The sequence below is a fragment of the Ischnura elegans genome, chromosome 11, assembly GCF_921293095.1.
Source record: "Ischnura elegans chromosome 11, ioIscEleg1.1, whole genome shotgun sequence".
NCBI lineage: Eukaryota > Metazoa > Arthropoda > Insecta > Odonata > Coenagrionidae > Ischnura > Ischnura elegans.
In genome coordinates, this window is record NC_060256.1 from 69,632,561 (window position 1) to 69,653,644 (window position 21,084).

The following is a 21,084-nucleotide window of genomic DNA, read 5'->3' on the forward strand; positions in this document are numbered from 1 at the left end:
ATGACATTTTAAATCTCTCTGTTTTGCAGTCTATTTCTTTTATTTTATTCTCATGATCACGCCTACTATAGTACGATGGTAAACGAAGGATTCACGTCGTCTGAGAAAATATCTTCTCCGAATTTCCTAAGTAAGTTAAGCCTATACTACTGGCGCGGGGTGACGGTAGATCCGTAGGCTGGTAGATTTGTTGTTTACTTCCTGGGTGATTTGGCTACATCGCTTAGCTACTTGGTAGCTTCAAGTCTACTACCCCCCCCCCCCCCCCCCCCAACACCAAACTGGTTTTTGCCAGTCTATCTCACCCTTGTGAAGTGTAATCATTGTGCAAAGTGATCTGGAGACTCGGTATGTCCCCACGCCACTAGTTGCTTTATAGATATCTCGTTTTTTTCATTAAAGTAATTTTCAAATTTGAAGTGGTGTATATTACTTTATTTTGCATTTTGTTATAATTGAAAATCAAATGGATCGACCGAGTTAGTAACGAGGAAGTCCTAAGAAGGGTAGGAGAGAAGAGAAGCCTCATGGAAACCTTAATAAGAAGACGGAACAACCTTATAGGCCACATCTTGAGACATGATGGCCTGATGAAGACAATCGTCGAAGGACAGGTGGAAGGCAAGAATGGAAAAGGAAGACCTCGAACAAAATATATGGAACAAGTAAAGAGAGATGTGAAAGAGAAGGAATACGTAGGTGTGAAAAGATTAGCTGATAGGAGAACTGAGTGGAGAGCTGCGTCAAACCAATCCTAGGATTGTTGACCAGTGATGATGATGATGATGAATTGAATTAAGAGTTCCTATGACCTGACTGAAGAGAAAATTAATTATGGCTTTACCCTTTCACAAAAAATTGCAATTTTTTTATTGAACATATGAAAGATATATATGAAAAATTAAAAATATCAAAATCTAATAATCTACAACAGTTGAAAACAATATAACGTTCAAAAATGAGTGAATTTAAGGCACTAGGAAATTAATTTTAAGGTTATTGTGCCTTTTTGATGCTCAAATTTACATTTTCCCGTTTAATTTTCCACAGTAAACTAAAATGTAACATTAGGAGCCTTTCAATTACAATTTGGCTGATGAATTTTCACGTAGGAACGATACAATTTGGCCATCCGTTTCATTGGGTAGGTACTTTGTCTTCATGCATATCCAATTTATTAATAGCGTTTGGAAGACATTCCAGTCGTGGAGAAACGAAGGATAATGGTATTGCAACAAAGTTTAAAATTAGTTTGACCCATGCAATTTGCATGCAATTAAATTATGACAATTGTACTAGTTTTCACCAACGCGAGTATTTACGGGCAGGTCATCTTTTTTTACATCTCAGTGCTTCGTACATAGTGCACATATAAAATGCTCGAGGGAACGGTTTTTTCCCAGAAATGAATGAACATTTGAGGTTTACATGTTTTTTTCTGAATTTGCTGTAGAGGCCGTTTTTGAACAAATTTAAACCCTAGCAGAATATAAATTACAAGGTAAGTTTTGGTACTTAGGCCTGTCATTTTATTAAATATGATAGGAATACAATTTAAAAAGGGATTATGTATTACGTTTTTCATGAAACTTGGTCTTAAAACAATAACATAAAGTTTATTGCCACACTATTTGAACAGAAACGTATTCAAAGTATGTGATACCCTTTTGATGTAAATAGTGAGCAATTTATGGCAGAAGCATGAGATGGTTGCTCAGAAAAATTTGGGATGTGTTTACGATATAGAACAAATCCCCATAAAATCTACAAATTCCTCAAGTTCTAGCATCGTAAAATGAACCACCGTAGGCCATTCGGTCGATCCACGACCACCATTGTACAATTTTTTAAAGTTAAAATTGGACTTGCCAAATTGATGCTCACGGATACCCTATTTACTACAGACCTATCCCAGGAGATGCATTAGGCTACGTTACAATCAGCACAGAGCACACATGGCTTCATCAAGTGCTTCATCCAATTATGGCCAGCAGAATGAGGACATGCAATTATTCCATCTCAACACTCCACTGTCAAAGACAAAGATTTGTATCTGGAACAATCAAATTATGGTTGTGCAGGGCCTGCAAGCAATTCTGCTCCTCAGTCAATTATTTACCATGAATACAACTCACTCTGTGCTTCAATCTAGATGTTGCTTTGGTTAGGTGATGGTAGAGATCACCCCAGACTAAGCCACAGGTGTGCAAATCTTAAACTTTCAAGGTAGAAATTACCAGCTCATTTCCCTGAGGTGTCCTAAGTCTTCACCCAAGATGCGAACCCAAGACCATTCGTCGAATAGCCAGGGATTCCACCCACTAGGTCCTTCTTACGCATAAAAGGTTTTGTTGTACATCATTGTGCACCATACTTTTCTGTCCATTTTGATAAACCAAAAGCACTTGACTAAGTGCAAATACTCCATGTGTGTACGTTGGGGCTGAATGTACAGGAAGAAGCATATATTTGCTCCCTCAGCTCGGTAAAAATATCTTTATATTTAAGTTTTCCTGGATATCAGACAATTGCTTAAGCAACTTATTTTTTATCAGAGCGCGACCCGGGTTTCAATGAATTATCATCATCTTCATACGCTAGTTATGATAATTATCGCCTGAAGATAGTGATAATTCGTTGAAACCCGGGTCGCGCTCTGATAAAACATAAGTGGTATAAGTAATTGTCTGATATCCAGGAAAACTTATAATGGAATACCACAAAGTAAATCAAGAATTAGTTAATTATCTTTATGTTTGTCAAAGGCTAGCCTTGAAATATGTTCAGCTGCAGAGGAAATCGACCGCATCGGAGTTAAAAACTCCCGAGCAAAATAATGGACCAACACCACAATTTTAGCCTTCAATAAGTTCAAATATAGACGGTTAATGTAATTATAGCAGATATACACTGCTGTTTCAAGCATAGACAGTGGTAAGAATTTTCCCAAGAAAGATCGAAGAGGCCATGCAAATAGTTAGTGAAAGGAAAACAATGGCTACTCTAGCACTACATGATTGCATACCCAATAAGGAACATAATGATGGGATAAATCAACTGGAAGTTGCTTTACCATATTTGGGATATAAATTTCAATTTGCCCTGCTCGAAAAGTTATATGCACTAAGATAAAACTTCAGATGCCAACAACTTAGAGTTACGCTTAAAAATTGAACTGGAAGGCAACAGATGAAGAAATTTTATCAGCTTTTGGTGAATTAATAATACTTTTCGCACCACAGTATTTAGAAATTTTAATACACTAAGAAACTATTAAGCCATCATCATGCCAAAAATATTGTATTTACTTAACATAAACTATAAAACTAAACTGTAATCGCAGTATAATAGGTTACTCCTGCAATTGAATTTAACTAGAGCTCTTTCCCATTAGCGCCAAGTCAGAATTACACGCATTTCTTATTTCCAAGTTTTATTAACCACTTCGAAAAAATGCGTTCGAACTGAAGGGAGGATACAATTTCATTTTTTCAACAACAACTTACTATAAACAGGCAAACAGAAAGCTTTCGAAGCTAGATTGGTATCGGAGGTAGATTATGGAGCACCCCTAAGTTAACAATGAAGTAGTTTCCATTATAAATGGCAGCAAATTGACAGGACGTGGCGAATAAGCATAGCCTCAAGGGGAGAAGTAAAATCCTTATAAACGCACGGGGCTACGATATTAACTGACTGGTTATAATTCTCGGCCAAAGGCTTGTGGGAGGAGTCTTTAAGTGGACTCAATATGATCGAAGCCATAGGGTGGAGTTACTGAATAACTAGGAATGGCTAAACGAAAGCCGACGCCCTCGAACGAATATACAACGTAGACGACCACACTGGGATATCTTAGTAAAAATAAATCCCAAGATATGGAGCAATACGTTACCTCCACTGCATATAAACGCTCAACAATCGCCCACCGAATCGAATCCGTGAATCAAGATAGTCTTCATAATACTAGATGAGCGGATTTGATTCGGTGGGCGATTGTTGAGCGTTTATGCAGTGGAGGTATCTAATACGAAGTACTGATGCGGCTTCAACCATACTTTTAAACCTCACACATCAACACATATTAGTGCTCATTTCGATCTTTCCTAACCTACCGCAATATCTGATAACTATTGTGCAAGAGTTAATTTTGACATATCATTAAGATACCCTCTCTCATTATCATTCCGATACAACCCGAAAGTATAGGTGCAGTGGCGGATCTATGGGGGGGCTAAGAGGGCTATAGCCCCCCACCCCTCTTGAATATCCAATTTACACTAGATATAATGGTTATTTTTTCAACCCCCACTACTACTGGAATTTTAAGCACCAATTAATTAGCCCCCCCTTCTACCTATCCTGGATCCGCTACTGGATAGGTGAGAGTAGAGCTAACCCTAGACTAAGCCACAGACGAGTGATTTCAGACATCCTGGGATGGACACCCAGTTCCTTTCATCTGGACACCTCACACTTCAAAGTTCTAACGCCCTACTCGCAATGCCACTAAGTTTCTAATTACTAAAAATTCAATACGTCTTAATTAGTGTTAGACTGTAACGGGAGGGCCAGGCCTTAGAAATGGGTCAGTTTACTGGTAGATTAGCTTACCAATTTTAGTATTCCTTAATGCATATTTCTGAATTTTACCATTATTTCTGACAACCTTCATAAGTAGGATGTAGTAGCTTTTATGTCATATATAGCTTGCATGTGAGTGGTTGGAAATTTTAATCCTCTGTTGCTTTTCGGTGATGTTTCACCCATTGCTAAACACCTGTGTTAGTGCCTTGCAGTGTAAAATGTACATGTTTATATAATATTAGTTCATAAAGTAATTTATAACATTTCATTCAACACAAACTCAATTATTTCGTTTATTACAGTGGATATATTTTAACCCCAGATTCAATTATTTGTTTTAGAGCATATTAAAATGAAAAAAAATGTGAATGTCACAACTATCATCTTATTAACCGGTTTCATCGTAACATCCTCTGGGGAAAATACAAGAAAAACGCAGCCAAAACTACACTAGGTCAGCATCCTTCAGTCCATTTCACAAAGTCCCAGTCAGCACATTGTTCTCTTATTCTCTAAATCCTTTAACGCCGGTGTTAATATTTCTCTCCGATTTAGTTCTTATTTTCAGGATTTTTTGTATTCGTCGAATTTTCAACTTGAATCCCAAATACTATTTAAATATTTCGAGCAGTTTCGTAGAAACAACCTGTATCCAAATATTTACGCTGGGCAGATTCAATTGCAATCGCATCCTCCACATGTGTCATTTCACTTCCTCGGAAAATCGTATTTTTTTCTTATTCATCGTTAAATGATAAGATTTTTGATTCGCGATTTTGAATTTTTTGGGCATTGTATGATAAATGCATGCAAATATGCAATAACAGATACCATTAGCGCAGTCGGGATTTTCGTTCGGGGGGTCCGAAACTAGGGGGGAAATTGTAGGAAACAAGGTACTAAGTAATGGGTTCTAAACTAATTTAACACTTTTCATAGTCGAAAAAACGTCATCCGTTAAATAAATATTTTGTAAATTCATGATTTTTTCAATATTATTTTGTTTCCTATATGACGGAAAATAATTGTTTCTATACTTGGGGGGAGGGGTCCGGACCCCCCCGGACCTCCCCCCTCGCTACGCCACTAACATACGCGTGTAATGAATGAAAATAAAACGTAATATCAATTAACTATTATATTGCAACGCAAAGAACAATACATTAATATTCAGAATAGAATTAAGTTTAATTAACATAAGGAATGAGTTAATATTGAAGTTAGATGAAAACATTCAGGGGAACTAAATGATTAACTCAAATCTTGCTCTCATAAGGAGCGGTTTGGTGACGACTCATATTTGTACCATTAACAGGATAACGGTGAACGCAAAGTTGCCATTCGATTTTTAAGCACAATATTTTAACCTCTCTACACGCATCTGAAACCTAATGGGTCGAAACTAATAATATCTTACCACCCTCCACTCAACTACTGGGATCGAAACTTAAATATGAGCAGCGGAGTTTCGAGTAATTTAGTTTCATTCCCGGGAGTAAAGTTTCGTCCCGGGTCGATACCTAACTCCATGTTGAATTTAATTTCGTGCAGGAACGAAACTAAACCTAGGTCTTGTATTTTCGTTTCCTCCGGGTCGAAACGAAACATTTTCGTTCCGTTTCACTTGCCATCCCTGGGTTAGGAGCAATCTACCCCGGCACGACTCGAACCCGCAATCTGTTGTTTGACAGGCCGCCCCGCCGCCACCGAGGCCGGAAACACGAATAACATGAATAGTGTTAAAGGGCCCCAATATAACGGATGGCAAAAGCATAATTATATTCTTCGTTAAAACTTTCGCGGGTGCTCGTCATTATGATTAAAAACTTTTGGGCTATGTCGCCGCGTCAATTCTTTCGGTGGCCCCAACGTTTCTTCGTTTTTTCGAACAATTTTAACAGGGATACCGGCATTAAAATTAGCCGTACTTGGCAACCCGTAGTGAGAAAAAACAAGCAGCAACCCACTCCTCCAACCTTCCGCTTCCCTTCCCCCCACCAACTGACAAGATACCTATATAAAAGATATTAAATTCTCATCTCTTCATAATCCCTTGAAAAAGCGACCAGCATCGGTCGGGAAACGTTGGGGCCACCCAAAAAATTGACGCGGCGACATAGCCCAAAAGTTTTTAATCATAATTACACTGCTTTGAATATCACGTTTTGTGAATTTGAATAACATCGACAGCAGTTATTCTCAACAATGAATATTAGCTGCGACCGTATGAACACATTTGGCATTAAAGGATCCCACTTCGAAGGAAAGGATTTTGGTCACGATATCTGTTGCAGCAGGCGGATCACGCTAAGACTGAAGAAGGCTCCACGGAGCTGAGCTAGGAGACGAGGAGAAAGGTGAGGTGTAGCGATGATGAAACCGCGAATTTGCAAAGAATGCTCCGAGCCACGTCGCCCCGGAGATCTTGCCAAGAACTTTACTCTCCCTCCCTCTCTCTGCATATTCCGCTTCTCACCTTGAATCCAAAATGAGCAAAGAACGGAGACGGAGACAACACCCCTCAAGCCGAGGTGGCGGTGGTTATCCTTTTTAGTTCCGCGTGAATTATGTGTCGGTGCCTTACTTGCATTCCTTCCCCATATACCCGCATGCCTCAACTGTTAAATGCCATTACCCACACACCAACAAGTCCACTAATACACACGCTTTCTCACGCCCAGGGATTATTGACGGAGCAAGCAACACAATAGGAAAATAGACCGATTGAAATTCACAATGGACTCGCTCAGCATTTCGTTAGGTCACGACAGTGTGAAAATTAAAAGGAGCAGTTATTTTTCTTAAATAACCTGCCGCCTATTTTTGAAAAAAAAATTGACAGAATTAACCCTTTACACATTTAGTAACAAACTCTTTTAAAATATTATCGTCGTATTTTTTTTATTTTACCGAAGACAGCACTATATTGGCCATTTACGACGGGGTTTCTTAAGCCTTCCGTGACTGTGCCGGGTAACTCAGTTATCCTAAATTATGTTAATGCTATATTATTCTTTTATTTCTTATTTTTCCCTATGATTTGCTTGTCTTTGAGCTTAGCCACTTTGTCGTTATGAAGGCGGCGAATGATTTTTTTAGGCTTACATTATTTTTGAAAACTTCAATTTTTATTTTTGGGGAAACTGAGTTACCTCGCACCGCTGCTGGCGGGAAGAAAAAAACTTGTTTGTTATATGAGTGCAGGGATAAAAGTTGAATGCAATAAATTTTATTTTTTTATAACCTCAATAACGCCAATATTATACATGATGGCATCTTTTGTAATTGTTTTTTTCATAGCATATTAGTCAATGTACGGTTAAAATAGCAAAATATAAATGGGGTACTGGAGATACGCCTCACATTTCTCCGCGTATGTTTTCTAGGCACAGTCCTGGAAGGGTTAAAGAAGTTATCTATCAAACATACAGGAACATCCAATCCCATGATAAGGGCAACCCACCCAGGCGAGACTCGAACCCACGAGCTCTTCTGTGGCAAACGACGACTTTACCCTGCCTCCATCAAGGCCTGCAAACTTGTGTTGTACTCTACAAAATTTTCAAGAGCTTGATGTTTAACGAAGTTCGTCCAAAAATATCATATCATAAACTCATCAAAAGTAAAGCAGTTTACTAGGCAGTGAAAGGCCGGGGAATCAACCGATAATTACCGAGTCTTTCCTTAAAGTTGATGCGTATTTTTCCGCGACGTTGTCTAGATGATGTCTTTCCTTATCTTAAAATCCACAAATAATACCAGGACAATTGCTACACCGTGATCGTTTACCCAAATAATATCGGCCGTGGGTAGCTCTGCTAAAATTAGCAATAAGTGCATGATATTATTTCTTTATAAGAAAGGATAAGAGGAAGGGCCGGGTATGGGTGTTGGAGGGTAGGAATACTGAGGGATGCGTGAGAAAGCCCTTTTTAACAAAGTTGACATAGATCTAAGAAAGAAGACAAAATATGGCCGGGCAAGTAGGAGTGATGCCTGCTCTATGTTAATAGCATTTTACCTACTCATAAATATACGTCCGATTAATTTAAGTGCTATACTTACGGCGAAGCAATCGTCATCGAACTTCGCACCATTTCCATGACAAATATTCTGGGAGCACTTCTGGTCCACCGTAGAAAGTTCAATCCTGTCAACATTCGTAAAATCGACATTTCTACGACAGCAAACAGAATATGCGTGGATAATAGGCACATGAATCGTCGTCATCGCGTAGATAGTCTTTTTTAGTTTTATCAGTTGATTCCCTAGCTCTTCACTGCCTAGTAAAGTGTTTCACTTTTGATGTGTTTACGATTCTATGGGTCGCTCTAAATCTCTTTAGATGGGTCGGTCTAAATCTGTTTTTTGCAGGCTAAAATCAGTAATACCCGATTAAGATGAAGACAATTTGGTGGTCCTGAAGTCATCTTAATCTTAGGAAGTAAAGCTACCCACGGCCGATATTGCATAGGCCAACGTTGACGGTGTACCGATTGTACTAGCATAAGTTGTGCGTGTTTAGAAGGGAAAATAATGGTTCCTTCCACTATTGAGGCATCCAGATTTCATTCACAGTTAAGTGTTGTTTATGATTTGAGCTATCTAAGGCACTAGGTTTCAAATTGAAGCGATGGATTTGATTCTGGAAAACGAGCTGCGATTGTCAACCGAAAATATTCAGAGGACCTATCAAGACGCTTAAAGAGTACTTTCGACTGGCTATACCACATTCTCTCTAACCAAGCTGTCTCATATATCTCCCAACGTGATAACAGAAGAGCCTAAGTGGAGCCTTAAATACGATATAACATGGAAAAATAGAGGATAGAATTCTCAATATATGACATCCCCCTGCAATGCACTCAATAGCATCACAACTGGTCTGAATAGATCGGTGGTTTGAGGAATTCCACATCATTCAACGTTCATACAGGACCCTTTTTCAATCACGAACCTTTATTTTGTACATCCATGCGGGAGTTTCCTTACGTAAGCATAAAATAATGGCTTTGAAAACAAACACCTGACACAAAGCAGGAAATCACAGAAGGGACTGATAATGATTATTTCCGTTCTTAATTTTTTTTAGAATACAGATGAAAATATACTAAATGGTAGGGTATCAGTGAATATTTCAGCCTTGCGTGCGTGAGACAATTTTATCAACTATAATTCTCTCGAAGAATGCTATAGTTTTACCGTTCTAAATGCTAAAATAACCAAATGACGATAAAATTTAGCTGCCTGGGCTGTTGAGACTACATTATGGAAGTAAATTACTGAGCGGGGTGACTTGGAAATGCATTTTTTTCAGTTATATTTTCCAAAAATTAGCTATCATCGAGATGGAGTTATGTTTTAGTTCTAATGAGTAGCAATTACCATTGATCATGCATTTTATGCAAACACGCCTAGTACACGTAAGAGAATCATGGTATGCATCAAATTGGTAAATCGTTGGTGCAAAATTTATAGATATACAGCAATGGCATAATATAGAGAGGTAGAGATCGCCATTCACAATGGAGGAAAAAATCTCCATTTCTTTCGCCAATGGAGAAAAAAGCGTCATCTTTATTTAAAAATTTAAGTAATCCAAATCATGCGTGCATTAGCTTAATTTATTTAGCTAACACACGTTTTCAATTATTGCTAATAAAAATGCTCTAGCTCAATAGCGGAGATAAAACGGTTTAGTAGTAAAAGCGTGATTATAAATATTTTTAATTTTTACTGCATCAGACAAACGCTCTGAAACTATCCGCCCCTGTACTCTAGCGGCCGGCCTTGGCTCAAGTCGGCAAACGGCAAGGAGGAACTTAACTAATTTCACGAGGATGAATAGGTCGTTACTTTGTTAATCAATAACTTTACCTGGTTACGCTCTTGAACATGCTTAGCTATTATGGGGTCATAGTGTCTCAATGGCATATAGTACCGAATATTGGTGTCATGTTATCCCTGTTTCATGAATGCATGACTTCGTGTACAGGTTTACGAATGTAGGAGGCTTACGTCGCGCAATGAAATGCGATGGAGTACAAGTTTACAACTACCACTACAAGAAATATACCTTCCGCAATAGCGGATATAACATGGTTTGCTGGAAAAATCAATAATATAACGTTTTTTTAGACACAGCTAATAGTTTAGAAGAAATATTAAGTCTTTCATTGGTGTATAAATGGGTTAAAGGTAAACCTCAACATGAAATCCTGCATTTATGCCTCGGGGATAAGATGCCTCCAATAATCGTTGCTGTACGCCATCAAAAAATAATAAACCCCTTACAGCTACGTATTTACAGGAGTGTAACCAGGTAGAATTATTTATAAACGCAATGAAATCTACAAGAAAGTACACTACCCTCTTACAAACTTATAAGCTTACCTACCCTACCAACTGTGCTGTACGTCATTGAAGCGGCTTGCAGTACACTTGTGCAAAATAGCAAGCATATATAGCAAAATACAAAATAGTTACTACAGTGACTCCATATGGAGTTAAGGCTTGACTTTCTAGTGAGTAACGCGTTATCCTTTCCATCTCCATTCAACCATTATGAAGCTCCTCCGGCCGTCACGGAGCATCTCGACTCCATAAAACATCCCGGCATCCACGCATAAGCTTCTCCACGCGGAAAATCAAGAGCGGCGGCAACATAATACAGCGGACTCGGCCGCGCCATATTTACGGTGACTGAAAGGCTAAAGGGGAGGAAATCCCAACCCGACAACTCAACACACAAACGGCCGACTCTCCCTGCCCCACACAATCCGCGAGTAGGCAAGCCAGCGAGAGAGGTGGGCGAGCACGAACATTGCATGCAGAGGATTCTGAAGTCTGCCGCTAGAATTGTAGTCGCTCCGCGCGCGTTAAAATCACATTTCAAAATCGCCACTCGCGGCGCTACCTGTCATTTGTATCCACTTTTCACGAGTAGATGCACGTCAGTAACATTTAACTGAGCCATTCAATCATATAAACCACACATTTAACGCATACAAGACGATTTTCAACTAAAAAAGACGACTTCCACCACGGCGAAAGTCACACTGAACGACATACAGCTGCCTCGTGACGCCGCCGAATAAAATGCGCGGGAAACTACAACAGACATAATGCTTAACCGCCGTTTTCTATTTCCTCCTTTGATGGAGTCCCTTCTAGGGCAAGTATGGGTGTCCTAATACCACGAACATTACGAAAGAAGGTCCTCAATTTGGCCTCTTAATGTGTTGTCACCCACCGCGCATTTTAATGGGTTTACAAAGGTCGCCTCTCGCGTCGCTGACGGACATAGTGATACGATTTTTATGACGATTTAAGATATAATTTGGGGTATTAATCGAAACTTATATACATGATGATGTGATCTATCACATTCTTAACTTTTAAATACTACTCCTCGCAATTAAAAATATTAAAATGCTAAATATTAGGTAAAAAAGTGGATCGCATTGCAGTCATTACCGCTCCGCGCACATTTTTGAAAACTGGTTGAAATTCGACCGAAGTGGTAACAGAAATCAGCCTTTCATGGGATGGAGTGAGGCCTCATCTATTCAATCCCCTTGTCTACAACAATCCTTCCCCTAGGACTAACGGTGCGCTCTTTCGAATTCACGCGGCTCTCTGTGGGGAGCGTAGGGGGTGCTTTTGAGGCGCGAAGCATAGTCGCATGGAAGTGGTATTGAGCGCGGAGGTGGGCAGAATTTAATTCCATTGTATGCGTCCCGTTGCTAACAAGAAGAGGAGGGTGGCTCGTTGTCGGGATGCTGGGTTGAGGAGCTGTTTAAACGGGGTGGGTGGAAGAAAGGAATCGCCAAAGCATCACCCGCCACTACCCCCTCCCCGCCCTCCCGCCTGCTGTAGGAATGCGGACAACAATGGCGTTGCCAAGGACCGGGACTGCGACAATGTTAATGCCGAGACCCGTTAACTCCGCAGGCTTAAATTACGGCCGCGGTGTGCTTGGAAGGGGAAATCGGCGGCTGATGCGTTGCCCTAGCGATACACCACCAACCTCTCCCGGAAAAGAACCACACTTTCGCGTAATTTCAACCCCCCTGGCTACATAAATTCGAGGTCCTGAACATTGTTCAAAGGAGCCAGGAGTGAGTATCATGGAGTCATTGTCCGTAAGAATCAACACATACTTCCCTAAAGACGACCAAATTGAGTTTCATTTCCACATATAAATATCATCCTATAAGTAATGCTGATAGCTCGATAACCCTTTTGAGGGCGCCACCGCGACTATTTACCGAAAATTATAGACTTTGACCTCTCCGTTGGGTGGCATTTGTACTTAACCCATTTCCGCCCAGAAAACTTTCTGCTTGCCGTAGTGAAGATATTTACGTATGTCACTTCTATGGTAGTCTAAAATATTCCACCCTACCATTGGTACGTGTCACAAAAGGCATTTTTGTGAAATCATATGTGAAATTTACAAAGTATTTTATTTACATGACGTAACTTCACCAAGTCGCGCCTCAAACTATCAATTTTAAATATAGTAGAGTTGGTGAAATTAGCTGGACAGTGCAATATATCTTTGTGTATCATTCAATATGCTCTTTCACGTTATCTCTGAGGAAAAAGTTGGATTTATGTTTTGGCGTGAGCATTGAACAAGCAAGTTTCGAAGCTATTGCTGGGAGTGTCGAAAGACCAAGGTAAAATCAAGGGATAGATTCTAGCAGAGACCTGGCTTGAAGTTTGAAATATTTTGGTGATGCACCAGCTTGTTTCTTCTAGATGACCCGTAGCCATATAGCTAGCTCAATAGGGCGGTAGCGAGGTCACAATCTTATGCACAATTTCTATCAGTGACGTGATGGAAAGACTTTATCTTCATGGCGATTTCAGTTTTTAATGAAGGAGAGTTAATACAGTATATACACCGTTATTTTCTGTTTACTTTTGTGATACTTGCATGTAATTTACGTACAATAATCGCCCATGGAATCGTCTAAGAAATTTCCGTTTCAAACCCGTCTCTTACCGTCAGTGGGCTTATTTCGACCGGCTTCAAAAAGAAAACTTTGAAATGGATTAAGTTATCGCAAGCTTCAGCAACATATTTGTGACAATGCGACAGCAAAAAGGAGTGCGAATTTTCTGCAGGAGCCTCAAATGCTCAGAATGGTAGGTTTTAGCCAAATGTCTACGGTTGGCGGAAATGGATTAATCTCTGTGTCCCCAGATATTCATTTTTCAATACAAGTATTTTGGATATCCGTTTAAATTATCCGGAGGTTTAAGTGGTTAAGCGGCACTGAAGAGTTTTTGAAGAGTGAGAGAGAAAACGATGAATTTCATGTGCAGCGATCCGTCTATTGGAATGGACGCCCGTCAGCGCCCTAAGTGTTTTTCATTCACGCATCATTCACTTTTATAAAATATGATACATATGAGCTCAACACAATGAACACAATCCAAACTGATCGAATAATAGAGGAAACCATCTACTGAGCATGTGCACATAAATGTACGCTAAAATTCACATATTATATTCATTGCAGGAGTATTGGCTCGGCACTGCACTGGGTGTCATATGGCACCCGTGGGCGTTGACTGTAGCCGTGTTCCACTTAAAATCATGCTAATGCCGATCCCGACTTTTTCTCCACCCTACTCTTGGTTCGTATCACAAAAGGTCTTTCGCCGTTACGTGTTGCTTCCATCAAATCACGAAATATTTTACTAATATTTTTTCCATACGTATATTCATACATATAATTATTTCCACTCAGGTAACATGTAAGGCAATAGCATGGGATTAGGCTAACTTAAAAATTTTTAAATAGGGAAATGAAAAATAATACAAAGAACTGAAAGAAGTGCTTGCCTGAATTTCCAAAGAAAAAGGAATTTTAATCACAAAAATAAATTCAAAGCCGTAGTGGCAGCAAAAAGAATAACAACATAGAATGTTATCCATTTTTTTCTCAACAAGGACCTCACAGCCATAAGGACAAAAGGACTCAGGACAATACGAAAAACGATATATGACGGTACGAAGAAAGAGATAGTTCAACTGAAACCTGGCTGTGTTGAATGATTTTCTCAGTAGGTCAACAAATGTTTGACGATTTTCCAAAATAAAGTTAAGCTTGATTACCACACGTGCCAACATGACTTGGTCTACGATACGAGTTCAAAATCTGAATTTGAGAGTGAAAGATAGTGTCACTGATGCATGTGAACATGGCGGGCGACCGTGGGTGAGGAGGGGGGGAGGGAAGGGGAGGGGGACGGTCTCAGCCGTCTCGTGCGCCGCACCGCGCGAGTCGCACCGCTTGGCGCCATTCTTGGCGCCAGGCTGCGCGGACCGCAAAGCCAAAATGGTGAGATACGCAAAAACCGACGAAATTTTTGTCCTAAGGGTCATAACTTACCCTGATTACCTTTATTTTCGCAGTTTTCGCGAAATCGTATGACAAATTAAGGGTGTCGGTATTTAGGCGCCTCTCGCTAACTAATCATTTAAAATTTTTCAAAATTTTTTTTTACCTATCCTTGTATACCCGAGGGTCATCGAAATCCGGTTGAAGATTTTGAAATTTAAAAAAAAAGCGTTTTTTTGGGACAGCCTACTGAGAGGTTATGACACAAACGGATCTCTACGAACTTCACACCACATGTCACTGCCCCAGCACCAGTGGTGGGCACATATGGAGGGCGCCCCCATCCCCTTGCGGGGCTGTTTGCAATGCCGAACACTGCAGACCTACAATTGCATATTTTGAATATTATAAAGTGGCATTGCCTCGCTTATGTTAATAACCAGTTCAAATAAAACTATCTTCAGCTTAGCATGTAACTTTATTTTTCAACACGATAAAAGTAAAGGTAGCTCAAAATATCTTTTGCGCCCCCCTCTTGAGTTTTTTCTGTATCCGTTTCTGCCCAGCTCGTTGAACTAGCAGGGAAACCGACGTGATTCCATCATCAGCGTCCGCTGAGGATACTTTCGGTTTTACCGACTATATAGTATGCCTAGCTGTCAATTGGGAGATTCAGATTCAAGTTCGGGTCAAGTTATTTCCGCTGAGCGAACTTCTTCAGTTGGTACAAATTTTGCTCATTGCCATGACCTTCCCTCTTGTAAAAACTGTACCACTGACCTTTACACATTAAAATGACTTAACCCCTATGAATTAGCTTCGAAAGCCTAAACCCCACCCTGAATTAAGTTTTATTAATTAGAACGCAACTACGTCACTAAGCCATAATGAAAATGGGATCCGAATTCAAAGCAGTATTAGGTACATTATTATCTTTATTGTGATTTATGTATTCCTACGTTGTAGGCAGATTACTTTACTGCCGTCAAATACAATAAGGAAAGTGTCACAAATGGAGTTTACAGGACGATATGTCACAAAATTATACCCACATAAAAATGCGGATGTAGGGCCAAACTCAGAGTAAAAGGAAAAGTTTTGAAAATAACTGTTTTCACAATTCAATTCCCTTAAATCGATTATCGATTTTAACGTGTTAATGCGATATTTAAGGTAGCTCCAAATATTATAGTACTTGCATGAAAGGAATGGGAACCAATCCCATGATCAAAAACTTATTTGTAATTTTCCATCTGATTTATCATCCACGACCGATTTCACTGGCTCAAATAATATTCAAAAGTGTAAATTAACAGTATTTTATTTTATCACAAATTGATAGTTTTACTTGTCCGCTGCCGAGTTTAACCCAACCCATTTTTCATGCCACCCCAGCAAAATTACGATTTTAAATTTGAATACGCAAACTCAAATCTGAAAGAAGAAAGGAAACGATGAAAAGGAATAGCAGTGGGGACTCGAAGACAGTGAGGATAGGGAAATGAATTCCGCCCTTTAACGTCAGCCACGACGAGGTTCTCACTGCGCATGCGCCGACGCGGGGCGCGAACGAAAGCTTGGAAAGCCGCAAAATCGATCGCGAGCAATTATTCCGGGATAATTACTTGCATTTAGGGTTTGAATTGAGTCGTTGGCACAGTTGATTACTCAGCAGGCATAAACTACTTCGCCGGCGGAAGCCCCCGTTGTTCGCATGAATCGGGGGACAGCTGCGACACTCCGTGTGAATGCATGCATATTCCGGGCCCATTCGTGGAAACTGTCTGCCGGCGCCTGGAATGAACTCTAAAGTTTATCATTGCGAGGATAGGCACGGCGGTGATGTAAATCGAGATGGCAGTTACTCGTTCATCCCGCAGGGCGGATAACAAGTCCATTCCGCAGACATAAAGTTTGCTCTCAGTGAATTACTGCACATACGGTGACATGGGCGGAGGAGATAGCGAATAAGTTAACTATACTCCCACGCTCTTGATAATAATATAAACTTAAGTTTCAGACAGTCTATTTGTTACTATGAGCACATTCAAGACCAAATTTTTTTTTCGAAGTTACCTCTGTGGCCGGGTATATTTTCCAGCAACCTTAGGTTTTGCAGTCAACTATAATTAATCTAATTACTCTCAATAGTAAATAAAATAAGAAGCTGATCGAGTTTAATACATTGTCTACTAATGTGTGCTTAGACAAAGTGGTTACGATGTATCATTACACGAGTCACACAAAGGCAGAAGGTAGAAAATAAGAGTTAAATCGTGACTCATCCACAATGTGTTAAGCAGCCCAATTAATTGGGACATATCGAGACAGGTATAGTTTTCTCTAATAAAGCTGTAGCCCCATCCTTATATTGATTCCCCATATACATGAGTCATTCCAAATATATACAAATTTGGAAGTTTAAATGAAGAAAAAGCAAATTGAGAATAAAAAATGCATCATTTCCCAATAATCTATCAGCAAAATTATAAATATGAATAATGTTACCATAAAAAATAATTTTTATAAAAAAACGTTCTTCTAGCAACAATTATTCCATAAAATTTGACGTAATCAATTTTTTTGTTATGATTTTGTATCATTCTCCTTCCTTTTATTCATCGCACTGCCACCATCAGATTTTGAAGGCATTTTTTTAGCTAATCTCCATAATTAGCTTTAAACATTGAATAAAAATCAAGATACAGTCCCTATCACAAAAAAAATGTTAGGATATTGCGTTATCATATGGTTCTGAGTAGTTCTGAAATTTTCAGGTTGGTGGTTAATCGAAAAGTGAGATAAAATTGAGTTGCAAAATTTGACCGGGGCAAGATGACAAACGACAAAGCAAGTTTATAACAATGTGTTAAAAATACAACAATAGTAAACATTTCTTCAGTAATTTAGCGAATAGATGAAAAATAACTGACGTTTACAGTAGCAGTAAGAGAGAGGATAATCGCCACGTTTGAGTACAACGTCGGAGATAATCAATAAAATCCGTTACCATCAGTGGCGGATCTATGGGCGGATATATGGATCTAAGGGAGCCGTAGCTATAGCTATATCACTCTTATATATCAATGCGTATGGAGTGAAGATGGGATATAGCTAATGCACGCGCCTCCCCTTGAGTATCCAATTTACACTATATAGAATGGTAATTTTTTCCGACCCCCACTACTGGTGGAGTTTTCACCCCCACTTAGCCCATCCCCCCTTGTCCCTATCCTAGATCCGCCACTGATTAACATACTTAAAAAAATTGTGCATCTTAACGTAGGTATCGGGTCAGCAAATAGGTACGTGGCCCGTTTAGGTAAGCCGCTTTCTGTCATAATTAACCGGAGAAAACTCCACGAAATTTTTAAATTCTGTTCTGTTCTTAGATTATTGTTTCAAATAAGATGTTACCCATGATATTCGGTGGCCCCACTCACCGGAATCTATTTAATTATTGATCACTGGCCGGAAAAATCAAGAAATGTATGCTCACATCACAATTTGTTAGCTGTGAAATCATACTTGTCAGTCGTTAAGTCTCTAAGCTGATTTAAGATTCATATAAATAAGCGTATGGAAATGTTTATCTGAATCGGGAATCATACCACAGAATATCAGCTTTCTGGGACGCTGATCAGACGAATATTCTAACTGGGGTCTCACACCTAATATGATAAGCATTTATTCGTTCACGTGACCGGTAAGAAATGAGCACACATTAAAACATTCTTTGCTGCAACTATTGACTAAATACAATTGCATACTTTCGGTCAAACATATTAAAAATAATTTTCGTTGTCCTATTTCCTATCCTCTCCAAATATACCTACGAATCATTAATAAGAAAGGAGAATTTCATAACATAAAAAAATAATGAAATGAAAATTCTCGATTTATGTACAAAAAGAATGTTACCTTAAATTAAGGTACATGTTGAACCTGATTAGTGTTTCAGTACTTTTATCAATTGGCTGTTCTTATTCTACGGAAGTAATAAAGTTTTTAAAGAATTTCCATATAAATCATAATCAAGAGGAGAGAGTTCTAGGTATTAGTTCATCACGTAAAATGATATAAGTGATCACGTCCATTATTTTTACCAGTTACCACTAGCCTTGACGTCACCATTTCAGATTCATATACTTCTAAACGCAATAGCAGGTATCACGCATATAGGCGGATCCAGGGGGGGCACGTGTCCCCCAGACCCTTAAAAATATCCTAGATTTTTAATACGGTCCCACTATCATTGCGTTCGTTATGTATGACGAGGTATTCTTGTGCCCCCCCCAGAACAAAATCCTGGATACGGCCTCGCTTGTGCCCCCCACCCAGAAATAAATCCTGGATCCGTCACTGATCACGTAGTTACACTGCAACGTCGCAACTGGTAGCATTGAAATATTTAGAAATGAATAAAAAACATGTTTTGAACCAAAATAATTTATGGAATGCTATTCCGCATCACATTTTCAACTCCCGAACTTAAAATTATACTGCGTAGTTAAAAACCTCCCATTCCACTTATGTTTGAGAGATAAGCGTCCCTGACTTTTCTCCAGAGTATACATGCCTAAAATGCCGGTCTGTATAGGAAAGTATCTGGCTTCAAAACAAATATCTCTACAATTCGTATAAAATAAATTGAGATGGTGTGCATATTATTACGTCTAACTTAAGTTATAGAATGAAAGAAATTGCTCGAAGCTAGCAAAATTACCAGCTACCACCGTCTGTGAAAAACGTAAAAGGTCAATTGTTTTCAATAGCCTAGTTTTTTTACCTTTTTTTACAAAATCAATGACTTTTTTCTTTCACTCAGTAATATTTTCCTGATAACATTATTTTATATGACGTGTGGTTTGGATTGTACCTTTTGAAATGTATATTTGGGTTAATTAATTAATTCTTTTCCCAAAATAAATTCTTTTGCATAGTTTTAAATTATATATAGCGTGAATAATAATTGAATTAAATCAATTTATCCTAATTTGCAGGTAATATTTTTTTCTTCCGTCAGAAATATGAAACTGCTTTTAGAAAATACGGCTAGCAATATATTATACGACCAATGTTTCGACAAAATATGTCATTTAAACTTCCAATGATGCATGTCGTTTGGGTTGGGTTTTGACATGATGCGAAGTAATTTATACTCTTTTTTGCAACTGTTTGAATTAGCTTCCGTCAACTGTTATCTCAGCTTCATACTGATACAGTTTATTGACACATTGGTCGACGTCAAAACACTGTGGGCCATACGTACGCTTTTTTGTGATTATGTAACCTGCCGAACGGTTCTAAAAGACATCGTTACCTACGCCAGTTGCTCATGATATAGTTTTCACACCAAGAGAAAGGTCTTCACTCTCAAACGATAGAACCTTTCGTCACTAGTGTCTGCAGTGGGGGGCGGGGACATGAGGAGAAGGGTGGTGTGGGACGATAATTCTGGCGTCATAATCGTAAATTCTCACTATTCCCCACTGGGAAAAGAAAACTCTCGCAAAGCAGCGGGGGGTGGCAGGGGGCTTTATAACAGCGTCTTTCTCGCCTCGTGGATTTGGCCAAGGAGGCAGGTAAGGTACGTGACGTTTCAATTTCAGTGGAGAGACTCCCTTTCACACTCACACAGTTGACAACTGAGGTTTAAGTCTGGTGGCACAGGGTGGGGGAGGATAGGGAGGGGAGAAGGTGAGACATGAACACACGGGGGGGCGCAGTTAGCGGGCGCCGCTACAAGAGAGGGGGTGCAGAGGAGGGTGGGGTCCAACGGAGAAAGGGGTGAGGATAGAACGGGCAAGTATTAGAATGGAGGGTTCGCAATGTTGTAAGACCCAATTATGCATGCACACTTATAGCATTGCCTTAAACCTACAGTAGTAGGGTGAAAGGCAGAAGAGTAAGTGGTGTCTTCCATCGCTTGAATGAATATTTATTTATTACCATACCACCGAGAACAGTAAGTGTATTGGCCTTAACATTTTCAATAAGCTGGCAATAAAATGTCGTAATCATTGGTCAACAATCCTAAGATTGATTTCACGCAGCTCTCCATTCAATTGTCCTATTAGCTAATCTTTTCTCGCCTACGTGGTTCTCAGCATCATAGCAAAACTTGAAGTGACGGAAC